General features: G+C 43.1%; 1 long non-coding RNA gene across 1 annotated transcript; it reads left to right on the top strand.

Moving 5' to 3' along the window:
- Positions 1–4,460: 4,460 nt before the first annotated feature.
- Positions 4,461–17,910, top strand: LOC140735091 (uncharacterized). The gene is made up of 3 exons (XR_012100686.1): positions 4,461–4,816; positions 16,781–17,792; positions 17,889–17,910. It is a non-coding gene; the product is annotated as an uncharacterized lncRNA (long non-coding RNA).
- The last annotated feature ends 205 nt before the right edge of the window (positions 17,911–18,115 follow it).

Genomic DNA, 18,115 nt, shown 5'->3' on the forward strand with positions numbered 1-18,115 from the left:
GGATGGCAGGACTTTCATATGAAGAAAGACTGGATCGACTAGGCTTATACTCACTGGAATTTAGAAGATTGAGGGGGGATCTTATTGAAACGTATAAAATTCTAAAGGGATTGGACAGGCTAGATGCAGGAAGATTGTTTCCGATGTTGGGTAAGTCCAGAATGAGGGTTCAGAGTTTAAGGATAAAGAGGAAGCCTTTTAGGACCGAGATGAGGAAAAACTTCTTCACACAGAGAGTGGTGAATCTGTGGAATTCTCTGCCACAGGAAACAGTTGAGGCCGGTTCATTGGCTATATTTAAGAGGAAGTTAGCTATGGCCCTTGTGGCTAAAGGGATCAGGGAGTATGGAGAGAAAGAAGGTACAGGGTTCTGAGTTGGATGATCAGCTATGATCATACTGAATGGCAGTGCAGGCTCGAAGGGCCGAATGGCTACTCCTGCACCTATTTTCTATGTTTCTATGTTTCATTGCTGGAAACATCCTTGTGAATCTCCGCTGCACTCTCCCTAATGACAACATATCTTTTCTGAGATATGGAGCTCAAATCTATTGCCAATACCCCTAGTGTGGCCTGACCATTGCCTTATAGAGCCTGAGCATTATTTAGCACAGACTCAACATGTAAATTAACCTTCTGGGAGCCTTATTTTATTAAGCAGCCTCATGTGTTCCACCTAATGAAATGCCTTCGGAAAATCCATTTAAAAGGCATCCACTGCCTTTCCCTTGTCCACCCTGCTTGTTACTTCCTTGAAGAAGTCTAGCAGATTTGTGGGGCAAGATTTCCCTTCACAGACACCATGGTGACTTTGACTTATTTTATTCTTAGTCTCCAAGTACTCCGAAACCTCATTCTTAACAATAGACTCCAACACTTCGCCACCCACTGAAGTTAAACTAACGAGCCTATAATTTCCTTTATTTTGCTTTCCCCCCTTCTTAAAGACTGGAGTGACATTTGCAATCTTCCAGTCCTCTGGGACCATGCCAGAATCAAGTGATTCTTGAAAGATTATGACCAATGTATCCATCATCTCTTCAGAAATCTGTCTCAAAACTCTGGACTATAGTCCATCTGGTCCAGTTGACTTATCTACCTTAAGACCTTTGAGTTTGCCGAATACTTTTTCCTTTGCAATAGCAATGGAACTCACTCCTGCTCCCTGACATTCAAGGGCAGCTGGCACACGGCTAGTGTCTTCCACAGTAAAGACAGATGCAAAGTACTCATTAAGCTCATCTGCCATTTGTTTGTCCCCCAGTACTACCTCACCAGGGTCAATTTCCAGTGTCCAATATCAACTCTCACCTCTCTTTTACTCTTTATATAACTGAAAAAACTTTTGGTATCCTGCTTTATATTATCGGCTAGTCTGCCCAAATATTTCACCTTTTCCCTTCTTATAGTTTTTCTAGTTGCACTTTGTTGGATTTTAAAAGCTTCCCTGTCACCCAACTTCCCACTCACTTTAGCTACCTTACATGTCATTTCATTGGGTTTTATGCAGTCCTTGATTCCTCTTGTCAGCCATGGTTGAATACCCCTGCTATTTGAGAACTTCTTCTCTTGTAGGACATACCTATCCTGCACCTTGTGAACTATTTCCAAATACTTCAGCTACCTCTGCTCTGCCTTCATCCCTGCCAGTATCCTCCTCCAATCCATCTGGGCAAGCTCCTCTCTCATGTCTCTGTAACTCCCTTTATACTACTGTGATACTGATACATCTGACTTGTGCTTCTCTCTGTCAAAATGCAGTGTGAATTTAATCATATTATAATCACTCCTACCACAGGGTTCCTTTATATTAAACTCACTACTAACATCTGGGTTATTACACAACACCCAATCTAAGATAGCCTTTCACCGAGTTGGCTAAAGCACAAGCTGCTTTGAAAAGCCATGTTACAGCATTCAACAAATTCCCTCTCTTGAAATCCGACACCAGTCTGATTATCACAATCCCCTTGCATTTTAAAGTCCCCCATTGCTATTGAGTCATTACCCTTATTACATGTTTTCCAGCTCCCTTTGCAATCTCAACCCCACACCCTGGCTACTATCTGGAAGCCCATATGGGTTTTTTACCTTGGCAGAGTCGCAACTCCACTCTCAAATCTTCAACATTTTTTGACCCTGTGTCATCCGGTTCTGAAAATGTAATTCCATCCCATACCAACAGTGCCACACCACTACTTATGCCTTCCTGCCAATCTTTGATGTTAAGCTCCCAACTATGGCCTTCTTTCAGCCACAACTCAGTGGTGCCCACAACGTCATACCGACCAATGTCTAAATGCACCATGAGTTCATCCACCTTATTCCGAATGCTACACACATTTAAATACAACAGCTTCAGTCCTGCATTTTTCACCCTTTTTGAATTTTACCTCTGTGGTACAATTTAAATCCTTGCTCTGTCTGCATTTGTACCCAATCACTGGCTGGTCCTTCCTTGCATTCAAGTTACATCCATCATCTTCTTGTGAACCTCATCCTCAGCTCTATCATACTGGTTCTCACTCTCCCACCACCCAGCCCCACCATATTAGTTTAAACCACTTCCTACAGCTCGAGCAAACCTGCCACAGGTATATTGGTCCCCCTCAGATTCAGGTGTAATCGATCGCTTTGTACAGGTCCCACCTGCACCAGAAGAGGTCCCAATTATTCAGAAACCTGCAAATAATTTATTCACAGTCCCTGCCTCCTGCTCCAATTCTTCACTCACACATTTATCTGCAAATTCATTCTATTCCTAGCTTCACCATCACGTAACTCCCTGTACTCTGTTTTCAGAAGCTTGAATCCGAATGGATTCAAGCATTCTTCATGCTCTTTCAAGAATCACTTTATTCTGGTGTGGTCCTGGAGGACTGGAAAATTGCAAATGTCATTCTACTCTTTAGGAAGGGAGGAGGGCAAAGGAAAGTCAATTACAGGCCAGTTAGCCTAGCCTCAGTGGTTGGGAATGTTATCTATTGGAGTCTATTATCAAGGATGAGGTTTCCAGGTACTTGGAGACCAATGATAAAATAAGTCAAAGTGCTCATGGTTTCCATGAAGGGAAATCTTGCCTGACAAATCTGTTAGAGTTCCTTGAGGAAGTAACAAGCAGGGTGGACAAAGGAGAGGCAGTGGATGTCACTTACTTGGATTTTCAGAAGGTATCGGATAATGTGCCACTCATAAGGCTGCTTAGCAAGATAAAATCCTATGGTGTTACAGGAAAGATACTGGTATGGATAGAAGAATGGCAGGAAGTAGCGAGTGGGAATGAATGGGAGCTTTTCTGGTTGGCTGCCAGTGATTAGTGGTGTTCCTCAGGGGCCAGTATTGGGACTTTTTGCATTGTTTGTCAATGATTTAGATAATGGAATTGATGACTTTGTGGCAAAGTTGCAGATGATATGAAGATAGGTGGAGGGGTAGCTAGTGCTGAGGAAAGAATCCAATTGCAGCAGAACTTAGACAAATTGGAAGAAGGGCAAAAAAGCAGCAGATGCAATACAGTATTGGGGAATGTATGATAATGCATTTTGGGAAAAGGAACAATAGAATGGACTATTATCTAAATGGGAGAAGGTTCAAACATCAGAGGTGCAGAGGGACTTAGGAATCCTCATGCAAGGCTCCCAGGAGGTTGAGTCTGTGCTAAAGAAGGCAAATGCAATGTTGGCATTTATTTCAAGGGGAATAGAATATAAAAGCAAGATAATACTGAGCCTTTATGGGACACTAGTCAGGCCATGCTGGAGTACTGTCAACAATTTTGGGCTCCATATCTCAGGAAAGGTATGTTGTCATTGGAGAGGGTCCAGAGGAGGTTCACAAGGATGATTATGAGAATGAAAGGTTTAACATATGAACAGCATTTGGCAACTTCGGGCCTATACACACTGGAATTTAGAAGAATGCGTGGGATCTCATTGAAACCTACCGAATGTTGAAACAACTTAGGGTGGATGTGGAGTGGATGTTTCCTATGGTGGAGGTATCCAGAACTAAAGGGCACAGCCTGAAAATTGAGGGATGACCTTTTAGAGCAGAGGTAAGGAGGAATTCTTTTAGCCAGAGAGTAATGAATCTATGGAATGCTCTGCTACAGACTGTGGTGGAGGCCAAGTCCATGGCTATATTTAAGGCTGATGTTGATCGTTTCCTGATTCGTCAGGGGATATTGCGAGAACCAGCCGAAAGATAGAATGCTGCCGTGAAATGCAGAGATTAGCTAAATTGACCAGAGATGCCTCCACGGGCCCTCCTGACAATGCACTGTGCTCCAAAATGCTTAACAGCCTATCACTAAAGGAGATGGTTTTGGGATGCCCATGCTTGACAGTTGCCCTCTCTTTCTAATTAAACAGATGGATATCCGTACTTTGAGTGGAAGCATGTTGCAGTATTTTATGGCACTAACACAACCTCTTAAATGTTCCCATCCACAGGTAGTTGAAGCCCTGAAGTTTGAGCTCACTCTAGAAATGGCACACGTACCAGCTGAGAGATTGGGTACCAGTGGGAGCCTAATGGTGAAAGAACTGCCTGGAGCCCCGCTGGAAAAGTCAATTCCAAGTCTTGCCGACCACATACCGCTTTGAAAGTCCAAGGAAAGTGGACGCAGACACATGCCTTGCACGGGGTTTAAAAAGAGGCCCACTTTCAGGAGCGGGCAGTGTCGGTGCGGGCAGCGGAGTGCGTGGGAGCGGAGTGCTGGGCTTTGGCTCAGCGGGTTTCAGTGCAAGGGGACTTTGGTGAGAGGAAATCGGTGAGCCTGAGTACGTGCTTGCTGAGGTAAAAAGAGGTAAAGTCGGTAGGTACTTTTCTCATTTATTCTGACTAATCTGGGACCAAGTAATGGGGGAGACAATTCGAGCAGTGGTGTGCTCCGTATGCAGTATGTGGGAGGTCAGGGTCAACACAGTTGTCCCTGATGACCACACCTGCAATAAGTGCATCCAGCTGCAGCTCCTATCAGACCGAGTTAGGGAATTGGAGCAGGAGCTGAATGAACTACGGATCATTCGGGAGGCGGAGACAGAGATAGATAATAGTTATCGGGAGGTAGTCACACTGAAAAGACAGGAGGTAGACAAATGGGTGACAGTCAAGAGAGGCAGGGGGAGCAGACAGAGAGAGCAGTGCACCCCTGTGGCCGTTCCCATCAACAATAAGTATACCGTTTTGGATACTGTTGGTGGGGATGACCTACCAGGAACAAGTTGCAGTGGTCCTGTCTCTGGCACTGAGGTTGGACCCTTGACTAGGAAGGGGAAGAGGGAAGAGAAGAGAGTGGTATTGATAGGGGATTCTATAGTCAGGGGGGCGGATAGGAGATTTTGTGGGGAAGATCAGGAGTCTCGGATGGTATGTTGCCTCCCTGGTGCCGGGGTCCGGGACATCTCAGATCGGGTGCAGGTTATTCTCGAGAGGGAGGGCAAGAACCCAGATGTTGTGGTCCATGTAGGGACCAACGACGTGGGTAGGATGAGTGAGGGGGTCCTGCGTAGTGAGTAGGGAGTTAGGTGCGAAGCTGTAGGATTGCTACCTGTGCCACGTGCGAGTGAGGCAAGGAACAGAAGGATTATACAGATTAATACGTGGCTGAGAGGATGGTGCAGGAGGAAGGGCTTCAGGTTTTTAGATAATTGGGCTTTGTTCCAGGGAAGGTGGGATCTGTTCCAACGGGACGGTTTACAGCTGAACTGCAGCGGTACTAACATTCTTGCAGGAAAGTTTGCTAGTGCTTCTCGGGGGGGTTAAACTAAATTTGCAGGGGGCAGGGATCCAGAATGCGAGAGAGGATAGCGAGAGGAAGAATAAAGGACAGGTGGGGACTACATGGTTCTGGAATATTAAGTGTGTAATAGAGAAAGGTGAGGCGGAACAAGTGATAAGGAGGACACATGTACAGAGGGATGGTCTGACGGAACATGGAGTTAAATATGCAGAAAGAATAAGTAAATTTAGGAAGGACAACAAAATTCAAGGGGCGTATAGCCCAATGGGAGTTCGGGGAGCTGGTTTAAGCACAATAGGCAGCGATTTAAACAGGGAGAGGGGAAATGGGCTAAAAATTCTATATCTGAATGCACGGTGTCAGAAATAAGGCAGATGAGCTTGAAGCTCAGGTGCGAATGGGTAATTATGATGTTGTTGGGATAATGGAGACATGGCTGCAGGGAGATCAGACCTGGGAAATGAATGTACAAGGGTATACGTGCTATCATAGGGACAGAAATGTGGGCAGAGGGGGTGGGGTGGCCCTGTTGGTGAGGAATGAGATTCAGTCCTTTGCAAGGGGGGACATAGGATCAGGAGAAGTAGAGTCTGTGTGGATAGAACTGAGGAACAGTAAGGGCAAAAAGACCCTAATGGGTGTTGTCTACAGGCCACCAAACAGTAGCATGGATATTGGGTGCAAGTTGAATAGGGAGTTAACATTGGCATGTGGCAAAGGTAATGTCGCAGTAGTTATGGGGGATTTCAACATACAGGTGAACTGGGAGAATCAGGTTGGTGCTGGACCCCAGGATAGGGAGTTTGTAGAGTGCCTACGGGATGCACTCTTGGAACAGTTTGTATGAGAGCCGACCAGGGACAAGGCTATACTGGATTTAGTCTTGTGTAATGAATAGGATTTGATAAGCGATCTTGAAGTAAAGGAGCCATTAGGAGGTAGTGACCATAATATGATAAGTTTTTATCTGCAATTTGAGAAGGATAAGGGCAGATCGGAGGTGTCAGTGTTGCAGTTGAACAGGGGAGGCTATGGAGCCATGAGGGAGGAGCTGGCCAAAGTTAACTGGATGGATATCCTAGCAGAAAAGACAGTGGAACAGCAATGGCAGGTATTCTTGGGAATAATGCACAAGGTGCAAAATCAGTTCATCCCCCAGAGAAGGATGAATTCAAAGGGGGGAAAGGGGCCACAGTGGTTGACAAAGGAAGTCAGAGATTGCATAGCATTAAAAAAAAGGAAGTATGACAGAGCTAAGGTGAGTGGGAGGACAGATGATTGGGAAATTTTTAAGGAACAACAGAACTTAACTGAAAAGGCAATACGGGGAGAAAAAAAATGAGGTACGAACGCAAGCTAGCCAGGAATATAAAGGAGGATAGCAAAAGCTTTTTTAGGTATGTGAAGAGAAAGAAGATAGTTAAGAACAATGTTGGGCCCTTGAAGAATGAATTGGGTGAAATTGTTATGGGAAACAGAGAAATGGCAGAAGAATTTAATAAGTACTTTAGATCTGTCTTCATTAGGGAAGACACAAGCAATCTCCCAGATGTATGGATGGGCCAAGGACATAGGGTAACAGAGGAAATGAAACAGATTGCCATTAGGAAGGAAACGGTGATGAGTAGACTGATGGGACTGAAGACTGACAAATCCCCAGGTCCAGATGGTCTGCATCCTAGGGTATTAAAGGAGGTGGCCCTGGAAATTGCGGATGCATTGGTAATCATTTTCCAATGTTCCTTAGATTCATCATCAGTTCCTGAGGATTGGAGAATGGCTAATGTTATCCCACTTTTTAAGAAAGGAGGGAGGGAGAAAACAGAGAACTATCGACCTGTCAGCCTGACATCGGTGGTGGGAAAGATGCTAGAGTCCATTATTAAGGATGAAATAGTGGCATATCTAGATAGCAGTGATAGGATTGGGCCGAGCCAGCATGGATTTACCAAGGGCAAATCATGCTTGACTAATCTATTGGAGTTTTTCGAGGATGTAACCAGGAAGTTAGACAAGGGAGATCCAGTGGATGTAGTGTACCTCGATTTTCAGAAGGCATTTGATAAGGTACCACATAGGAGATTGGTGGGTAAAATCAGAGCTCATGGCATTGGGGGGAAGATATTGACATGGATAGAAAACTGGTTGGTAGATAGAAAACAAAGGGTAACGATGAATGGGTGTTTCTCGGAATGGCAGGTGGTGACTAGTGGGGTACCACAGGGCTCGGTATTGGGACCACAGCTGTTTACGATTTACATCATGGATTTAGATGAAGGCATTGAGAATAACATCAGCAAGTTTGCTGATGATACTAAGCTGGGTGGCAGTGTGACATGTGTTGAGGATGTTAGGAGAATTCAGGGTGACTTGGATAGGCTGGGTGAGTGGGCAGATACTCAGCAGATGACGTTTAATGTGAATAAGTGTGAGGTTATCCTCTTTGGGAGTAAGAACAGGAAGGCAAGTTATTATCTGAACGGTGTAAAGTTGGGTAAGGGAGAAATACAAAGAGATCTAGGAGTCCTTGTTCATCAGTCACTGAAGATGAATAAGCAAGTGCAGCAGGCAGTGAAGAAGGCTAATGGAATGTTGGCCTTTATTACAAAGGGAATTGAGTACAAGAGCAAGGAAATCCTTATGCATTTGTACAGGGCCCTGGTGAGACCACACCTGGAGTATTGTGTACAGTTTTGGTTTCCAGGGTTAAGGAAGGACATCCTGGCTGTAGAGGAAGTGCAGCGTAGATTCACGAGGTTAATTCCTGGGATGTCTGGACTGTCTTATGCAGAGAGGTTAGAGAGACTGGGCTTATACACGCTGGAATTAGGGAGATTGAGAGGGGATCTGATTGCAACATATAAGATTATTAAGGGATTGGACAAGATAGAGGCAGGAAAAATGTTCCAGATGCTGGGAGAGTCCAGTACCAGAGGGCATGGTTTGAGAATAAGGGGTAGGTCATTTAGGACAGAGTTAAGGAAAAACTTCTTCTCCCAGAAAGTTGTGGGGGTCTGGAATGCACTGCCTCGGAAGGCAGTGGAGGCCAATTCTCTGGAAGCTTTCCAAAAGGAGCTAGATAGGTATCTTATGGATAGAGGAATCAAGGGATATGGGGACAAGGCAGGAACCGGGTATTGATAGTAGATGATCAGCCATGATCTCAGAATGGCAGTGCAGGCTCGAAGGGCCGAATGGTCTACTTCTGCACCTATTGTCTATTGTCAATTGTCTATTATCCCAGTGGTGCCGCCAGACCAGGGTGTTCCCTCTTAAGCTGCACGGGTACACGGCTGTGCAGTAACTGAAATGCTCCCGCACATGTATCCTCTGTTGCCGTGCAGCTGGAAATGGACACAGCGGGAAAATGTTCACGAAACACAAAAGATTTTCTTTGTTATATTGTATTCCATCATACCCTTCAAATCATAAATATAATCAAAAGTATGCAGTTTTTCAATTTTAATCTAATTATTCCAAGTATGCATATTACAAAACAAACATTTAATGTGATATGCAGTTTTCAGGCCATGTAAAAATTTTCTGCTCAGAGCAATGGTTGGTCTGCACAGCTGTTAAAAAAAAGTTAGAGGGAACTTTGCAGCCGGCCAAAAGAACGTTGATGATAAAGACTGATGGACTGAATTTTTTTTATCTTTGCTATTTGCCGCTTTAAGTAATCGATGAGTATTGTAAGTTTTGGGTAATCTGGACACCTATTTTCCACTTTGTTGCAGAAGTTTCTCACAACAATAATACTCCTAATACCTTTCTTCAACAAAGTTATGAATATGTGTTACGCATTTACCCGTGAGGTTGTAGGTCTGCTGCTTTAGGACCTATAAATTCAGAAGGTGTCTTGCCGAAGAGTTTATACCACTGGATTGTAGTGAGTTCACTTTCACGAAACTAGAACTGTAAAGAGACCGCGGGACTGCACTGCCATCGGAGTGACTCTCAGCAATGCAACTGTTCTGAGGGATGGTTTCAACCTACTTATAACAATTGCATAATCACCCCCCCCCGTCCTGAAACTGTTTCCTGCAGATGGGATGGGGGTGAAGTATGTTACTATAGCCATGAAGAGACGGGGAGAGATTTAGGTAACATTACATGCAATGTCTATACTACTGGTGACCCTCCGAATCCTATAAACAGAACTTACAGCATATGAGGCCAACAGGCCTATCACTGGCTGACAAGTCACCGCTTCTAAAGCCGGATTATTGACCTGAATCAAAGGCACGGAGGGGTTATTGTTATCTGGTCTATGTAGTGCCATAAATGTATCACCTGCTTACTCTCTCACTCTACATCCCACTGTGTACAAAAGTAGGAAAGTTACGCTTGTTCAATAAGGTGTGGTTGATACTAAATATGGAGGTTTTGTACATTTCATTGTGATTTCTTTAAACTCCAGCAAGCATTATCACATCATAGCAATTATTCCTACAATGATTCCAAGACAACTATAATTTTCTTTGGCACAAGTAATACAGCTCAGGTCACAAAACATTTTTATAATTTCATAAAGCCCTTTTAACTTACAGGCATTAATCTATGTGCAACAATAGGCAAATTAATATGCACTTTTCTTGCTATTTGGCACATTCAAGATCTGATGTTTACTGTACAAGGGTAACCATAGCTCTCTTAACGCTAACACTTTATATGCTATTCTTCCAGCTAAAGGGAATAGTATCTTATTCCCCAAGATTATACACCATCTTCCAACTTTTCTCCGCTCATTTTATTTTCCCAGATCATTTTGTTCTCCCCCGTTCATCTTACTTTCCTACGAACATTTCCATTGCCATAAACATGAATACAATATGTCATTCAAGCAGTTGGCTAATATCAGATATTCTATAAGTATCAGGCTACCAGGCTGAATATAATCTGTCTGTTATAGTTCCCTGCTAGGGAAACAATACAAAACTAGGAAAGTAATGCTGTTAGGTAAGGTGCAGTTGACGCACCATCTACACTCCGGTCCGCTTATTTGTAATAGAAGCATTTCAGTGGCAGGGGTGGTTTGCCTCAAGAAGAAGTATTGAACAGATTAGGTTTGCATGTTTGGAAGACTGACAGGAGTTGTCATTTAAATATAAAATGCAGACAGAACTTTCTGGATGGATTTGGAGAGAATGTTTCCTCTTAGACCATAAGACCATAAGATACAGGAGCAGAATTAGGCCATTTGGCCCATCGAGTCTGCTGCACCTTTTCATCATGACTGATCTCTTTCTACACTCAGACCTGTATTCCTTCATGTCCTGAGCAATCAAGAACCTATCAACCTCTGCCTTAAATTTACATAAAGGCTCGGCATCCACAGCTGCCTATGGAGGTGAGATGGAGTGAATTCAAAGGGTATGACTGTGGCACGATGCTTCACACAGGATGCATTGGGTGGCTGTGGAGGCAAAAATGATAAAGGCATCTAAAAGGCTCTTAGAGAGGCACGGGGACATGTAGATTTCAGGGGTATATGGAAATTGTTTAGGCTGAAAATATCATTTAGTGAGATGTTTAATTACTAATTTAATTGATTCTTTTCAACCATAAGACATAGGAGCAAAATTAGGCCATTTGGCACATTGAGTCTGCTTGACCATTCCATCCTAATTCTACTCCTGCATTAGACCATAAGACTATAAGACATTGGAGCAGAATTAGGCCATTCAGCCATCGAGCTTGCTCCACCAACCATCATGGCTGATCCCAGATCCCACTCAAGCCCATACACCTGCCTTCTCTCCATATCCTTTGATGCCCTGACAGATCAGGAAACAATCAATTTCCACCATATATATACCCATGGAATTGGCCTCAACCGCAGTCTCTGGCAGAGAATTCCACAGACTCACCACTCTCTGGCTAAAAAAATTCCTCCTTACTCTGTTCTAAAATGTTGCCCTCAAATTTGAGGGCATGCCCTCTAGTTCTGAATACCCCCAACATGGGAAACATCCTTTTCACATCCACCTTATCTAGTACTTTCAACATTTGGTAGGTTTCAACAAGATCCCCACACATTCTTCTAAATTCCACTGAGTACTAGCCCTAAGCTGCCAAACACTCCTCATATGTTAACCCCTTCAGTCCTGGAATCATGCTCGTGAATCTCCGCTGGACTCTCTGGAATGATAATACATCTTATCTAAGGTGTGGGGCTCAAAACTTTTGACAATACTGCAAGTGTGGTCTGACAAGTGACTTATAAAGGCTCAGCATTTTTCCTTGCTTTTATATTCTATTCCCCTTGAAATAAATGATAACATTCTTTACCACAGACTCAACCTGTAAATTAACCTTCCAGGAGACTTTCACAAGGATCCTTGAGACCCTTGGCACCTCTGATGTTTCAATCTTCTCCCCATTTAGATAATAATCCATACTATTGTTCCTTTTACCAAAACACATTATCATATATTTCCCAACACTGTATCCCATCTGCCACTTTTTTGCCCATTTTGACCAATCTGTCTGACTCCTGCTTCAATCAGATTGCTTCCTCAGCACTACCCAACCTTCCACCTGTGGATCACATCAGCCATCTGTTTATAAAGCAGGTAATGTTAAAATCAAAGTTTACTGTGAAATTTTAATCAGAAGTTAATCTGGTAACGATTAGCCAAAATTTGGTCACTGTCAATTTGGTTAAATATAAAATAAAGCTATATTACAATAACATTCAAATTGTATAGGACTGCTGTCTCAGTACTTTTAGAGCAATGTACAATATTGCCTGGAGAGGGATGGGCTCTGCCAGGTTTCAGATCCCAAGACACGTCGTACGATGAGCAATCACCAAAAAGATCAGTGCAAAAAGCTTGTCACGAAACACAAAAGATTTTTTTGTTATACTGTATTCCATCATAGCCTTCAATTCATAAATACAATCAAAAATATGTAACTTTTCAATTTTATTCTAATTATTCTAAGTATGCATATTACAAAACAAACATTTAATGTGATATGCAGTTTTCAGGCCATGTAAAAATTTTCTGCTCAGAGCAATGGTTGGTCTGCACAGCTGTTAAAAAAATAGAGGGTTCGTTGCAGCCGGCCAAAAGATTAATGGACTGAATTTTTCTTATCTTTGCTATTTGCCACTTGAAGTTTTTAAGGTAACTTTAAGTGTATTGTAAGTTTTGGGTAATCTGGACACCTATTTTCCACTTTGTTGCAGAAGTTTCTCACAACAATAATACTCCTAATACCTTTCTTCAACAAAGTTATGAATATGTGTTACGCATTTACCCGTGAGGTTGTAGGTCTGCTGCTTTAGGACCTATAAATTCAGAAGGTGTCTTGCCGAAGTGTTTATACCACTGGATTGTAGTGAGTTCACTTCCACGAAACTAGAACTGTAAAGAGACCGCGGGACTGCACTGCCATCGGAGTGACTCTCAGCAATGCAACTGTTCTGAGGGATGGTTTCAACCTACTTATAACAATTGCATAATCACCCCCCCCCCCCGTCCTGAAACTGTTTCCTGCAGACGGGATGGGGGTGAAGTATGTTACTATAGCCATGAAGAGACGGGGAGAGATTTAGGTAACATTAAGTGCAATGTCTATAGTACTGGTGACCCTCCGAATCCTATAAACAGAACTTACAGCATATGAGGCCAACAGGCCTATCACTGGCTGACAAGTCATCACTTCTAAAGCCGGATTATTGACCTGAATCAAAGGCACAGAGGGGATATTGTTATCTGGTCTATGTAGTGCCATAAATGTATCACCTGCTCTCACTCTACATCCCATAGTGTACAAAAGTAGGAAAGTTACGCTTGTTCAATAAGGTGTGGTTGATACTAAATACGGAAGTTTTGTACATTTCATTGTGATTTCTTTAAACTCCAGCAAGCATTCTTTAAACTCATAGCAATTATTTCTACAATGATTCCAAGACAACTATAATTTCCTTTGGCACAAGTAATACAGCTCAGGTCACAAAACATTTTTATAATTTCATAAAGCCCTTTTAACTTACAGGCATTAATCTATGTGCAACAATAGGCAAATTAATATGCACTTTTCTTGCTATTTGGCACATTCAAGATCTGATGTTTACTGTACAAGGGTAACCATAGCTCTCTTAACGCTAACACTTTATATGCTATTCTTCCAGCTAAAGGGAATAGTATCTTATTCCCCAAGATTATACACCATCTTCCAACTTTTCTCCGCTCATTTTATTTTCCCAGATCATTTTGTTCTCCCCCATTCATCTTACTTTCCTACGAACATTTCCATTGCCATAAACATGAATACAATATGTCATTCAAGCAGTTGGCTAATATCGGATATTCTATAAGTATCAGGCTACCAGGCTGAATATAATCTGTCTGTTATAGTTCCCTGCTAGGGAAACTGAATACAAAACTAGGAAAGTAATGCTGTTAGGTAAGGTGCAGTTGACGCACCATCTACACTCCGGTCCGCTTATTTGTAATAGAAGCATTTCAGTGGCAGGGGTGGTTTGCCTCAAGAAGAAATATTGAACAGATTAGGTTTGCATGTTTGGAAGACTGACAGGAGTTGTCATTTAAATATAAAATGCAGACAGAACTTTTGGGATGGATTTGGAGAGAATGTTTCCTCTTAGACCATAAGACCATAAGATACAGGAGCAGAATTAGGCCATTTGGCCCATCGAGTCTGCTGCACCTTTTCATCATGGCTGATCTCTTTCTACACTCAGACCTGTACTCCTTCATGTCCTGACCTATCAAGAACCTATCAACCTCTGCCTTAAATTTACATAAAGGCTTGGCATCCACAGCTGCCTATGGAGGTGAGATGGAGTGAATTCAAAGGGTATGACTGTGGCACGATGCTTTACACAGGATGCATTGGGTGGCTGTGGAGGCAAAAATGATAAAGGCATCTAAAAGGCTCTTAGAGAGGCATGGGGACATGTAGATTTCAGGGGTATATGGAAATTGTTTAGGCTGAAAATATCATTTAGTGAGATGTTTAATTACTAATTTAATTGATTCTTTTCAACCATAAGACATAGGAGCAAAATTAGGCCATTTGGCACATTGAGTCTGCTTGACCATTCCATCCTAATTCTACTCCTGCATTAGACCATAAGACTATAAGACATTGGAGCAGAATTAGGCCATTCAGCCATCGAGCTTGCTCCACCAACCATCATGGCTGATCCCAGATCCCACTCAAGCCCATACACCTGCCTTCTCTCCATATCCTTTGATGCCCTGACAGATCAGGAAACAATCAATTTCCACCATAAATATACCCATGGAATTGGCCTCAACCGCAGTCTCTGGCAGAGAATTCCACAGACTCACCACTCTCTGGCTAAAAAAATTCCTCCTTACTCTGTTCTAAAATGTTGCCCTCAAATTTGAGGGCATGCCCTCTAGTTCTGGATACCCCCAACATAGGAAACATCCTTTTCACATCCACCTTATCTAGTACTTTCAACATTTGGTAAGTTTCAACAAGATCCCCACACATTCTTCTAAATTCCACTGAGTACTAGCCCTAAGCTGCCAAACACTCCTCATATGTTAACCCCTTCAGTCCTGGAATCATGCTCATGAATCTCCGCTGGATTCTCTGGAATGATAATACATCTTATCTAAAATGTGGGGCCCAAAACTGTTGACAATACTGCAAGTGTGGTCTGACAAGTGACTTATAAAGGCTCAGCATTTTTCCTTGTTTTTATATTCTATTCCCCTTGAAATAAATGATAACATTCTTTACCACAGACTCAACCTGTAAACTAACCTTCTAGGAGACTTTCACAAGGATCCTTGAGTCCCTTGGCACCTCTGATGTTTCAGTCTTCTCCCCATTTAGATAATAATCCATACTATTGTTCCTTTTACCAAAACACATTGTCATATATTTCCCAACACTGTATCCCACCTGCCACTTTTTTGCCCATTTTGTCCAATCTGTCTGACTCCTGCTTCAATCAGATAGCTTCCTCAGCACTACCCAACCTTCCACCTGTGGATCACATCAGCCATCTGTTTATAAAGCGCGCGCGCGCACACACACACACACACACACACACACACACACACACACACACACACACACACACACACACACACACACACACACACACACACACACACACACACACACACACACACACACACACACACACACACACACACAACATTGCACAGGGGTTACAGTGGAACAGGAAATCTCACACAAGTATTGTCTTCATTCCCCTAACAGCTTCCAAGCTCTAGAATTTGTAATTGCTTATGGCAATATTGCAAACCTCTCACAATTTTACTTTCATCACACACAAATAACAGTATATGTTTTCTTCGAACCTGTGTTGGAACTTATTTACAATAACATTTATTAAGATAGATGTCACCGCAATCTGGATACTTCTGAAAACAGTTACGCACACATTCTACATATTCATTAATACCATTGGCTTTTGTCCGACGCTTTTTATGGTAATCTACTATGTGACGGAAACATTTTCTTTGGGCTCCTACTAGATCACTTCAAGGTACATTTAAATCAACATACCCCTCCTCTCCTCTGCACCCCTCCACCGGCTGAAACCCATAGTGCTGTTGGGATCTTACAATGCCCTGAGGCACAGCACCGGTTGATGCTGGCTTCACAGAGTACTCAAGAGCTGCTATTTGGCCTTGGTCTTGTTGGGACCATGCAGGGGTACAGGCATCTAGTTCATCTTCAATGGTTCCATTTAACATCAGAGAATGCATACAGTGTGGGCAACCTGAAATTCTTGCTCTTTGCAGACATCCACGAAAAGAGAAGAGAATCCCAAAGAATGAATGACAGTAAAAGATTAAAACCCCAAAGCCCCTTCATCCCCCTCCCATACACAAGGAGCAGCAAAGCATCAATCCTCCCCCCTCCTACTCCCCCACTTATTTCAGCAGGAAGCATTTGCACACTCCACCCACCAAGGAAGCAATGACAAAGCCCCCGAAGAGAAACCGTCCAACAAATAACTAAATATTCACCCAACAATTTGTCATTTCACAGGCTCTCTTCTCTCTAACAAGGGATAGAGGGGTGTCACCACAGAGAGAAGGAGATCAACAAAACAGTCGCTGTTACGATGTTACAGTTTGCAAGATCGCTTTTGATCTGAGTTCTCCGACTCAAGATGTGGCAACAAGAGAAAGAGAGAGGGAGAGGGCAATCGCAATAGCCGGTCCCTTGTTCATGATGTTCCATTTCTCCCATGTTGCGTCAGTCGGTGACACAGGCATGGAATCAGTTCTTCCACAGGGCCGCAGGGCCTTACCCCAACGGTATGTGTCTTCCTGGCTGCATCCCTGGGGACAGAAAAAAATGACTGCTCAGTGAGCTCCGGGAGCAGGAACCACCACCGTAAATACCCGCAGATTGAGTGCAGCTGTAGATCACAAATCGGGACGCACACGCGCATGCAGACATGCACAGGCACACACAGTTTGGAACTCTTATTCTTTAAACACACTGAATCTTCCTGTGCTCTGTGTGCAACCTAACCTGAACCACGGCAACTCTTTGGGTAGGAGCCAACCTGGACCATCGTAATCTGATGCAGAACTCAACCCAGACCATGGCAAACACATGCAGGACTCAACCCAAACCTCAGCAACCTTATGCAGGACTCAACCCAGACCACGGGAACCTCATTCAGGACTCAACCCAGACAATGGCAAATCCGAGTGGCAGACAACACAGATCTTGGTAAATCCATCAGAACAGGACACAACCCGGACCATGCCAGATCCCTGCCCGACACAACGCAACCCAGACCACGGCAAATCTGTGCTGCACCAAACCTGGACCACGCCAACCTTTTCTTTTAATGCTGCCACTCTCCTCTATCAGCAACTAAGAGGTTGACATAGCTTGACTACTCCACACAGGAGAGAATTTGCACTCGAACAGTAGACTCAGTCCTTTGCTAATATTGGAGTATAAAAGTATAAATTTTAACTATGAAGTCAGTTATTTGCTATGCATGTACTCAATTTAGTAGAATGAAATCTTAGGAATGTAGGTAAGAAATGTAGATTAGAACATTGCTCAGTTCTGAGTTTATTATTTGCTATGCATGTACCCAATTTGGTAGGAGACTGAAATCTTAAGAATGTAGAAGACAATGGTGTGTTAATGAGAAGTAGCTAAGAGATGTAGATTAGAACATGATTAAGTCAATTGATAGGAACAAAAGGGACATGATGTACGTGCAGTACGTGTAATATGCAACTATAGATCAATTACATATGCTAATGCAACTGGACCAGGAGATTGCTATAAAAACTGCGGTGTCCGGAGGTCAGGGAGCAATCAGCGACTAGCTCAATGACTGTCTCAGCTTTG

Source organism: Hemitrygon akajei, chromosome 11 (assembly GCF_048418815.1).
Source record: "Hemitrygon akajei chromosome 11, sHemAka1.3, whole genome shotgun sequence".
Lineage (NCBI taxonomy): Eukaryota > Metazoa > Chordata > Chondrichthyes > Myliobatiformes > Dasyatidae > Hemitrygon > Hemitrygon akajei.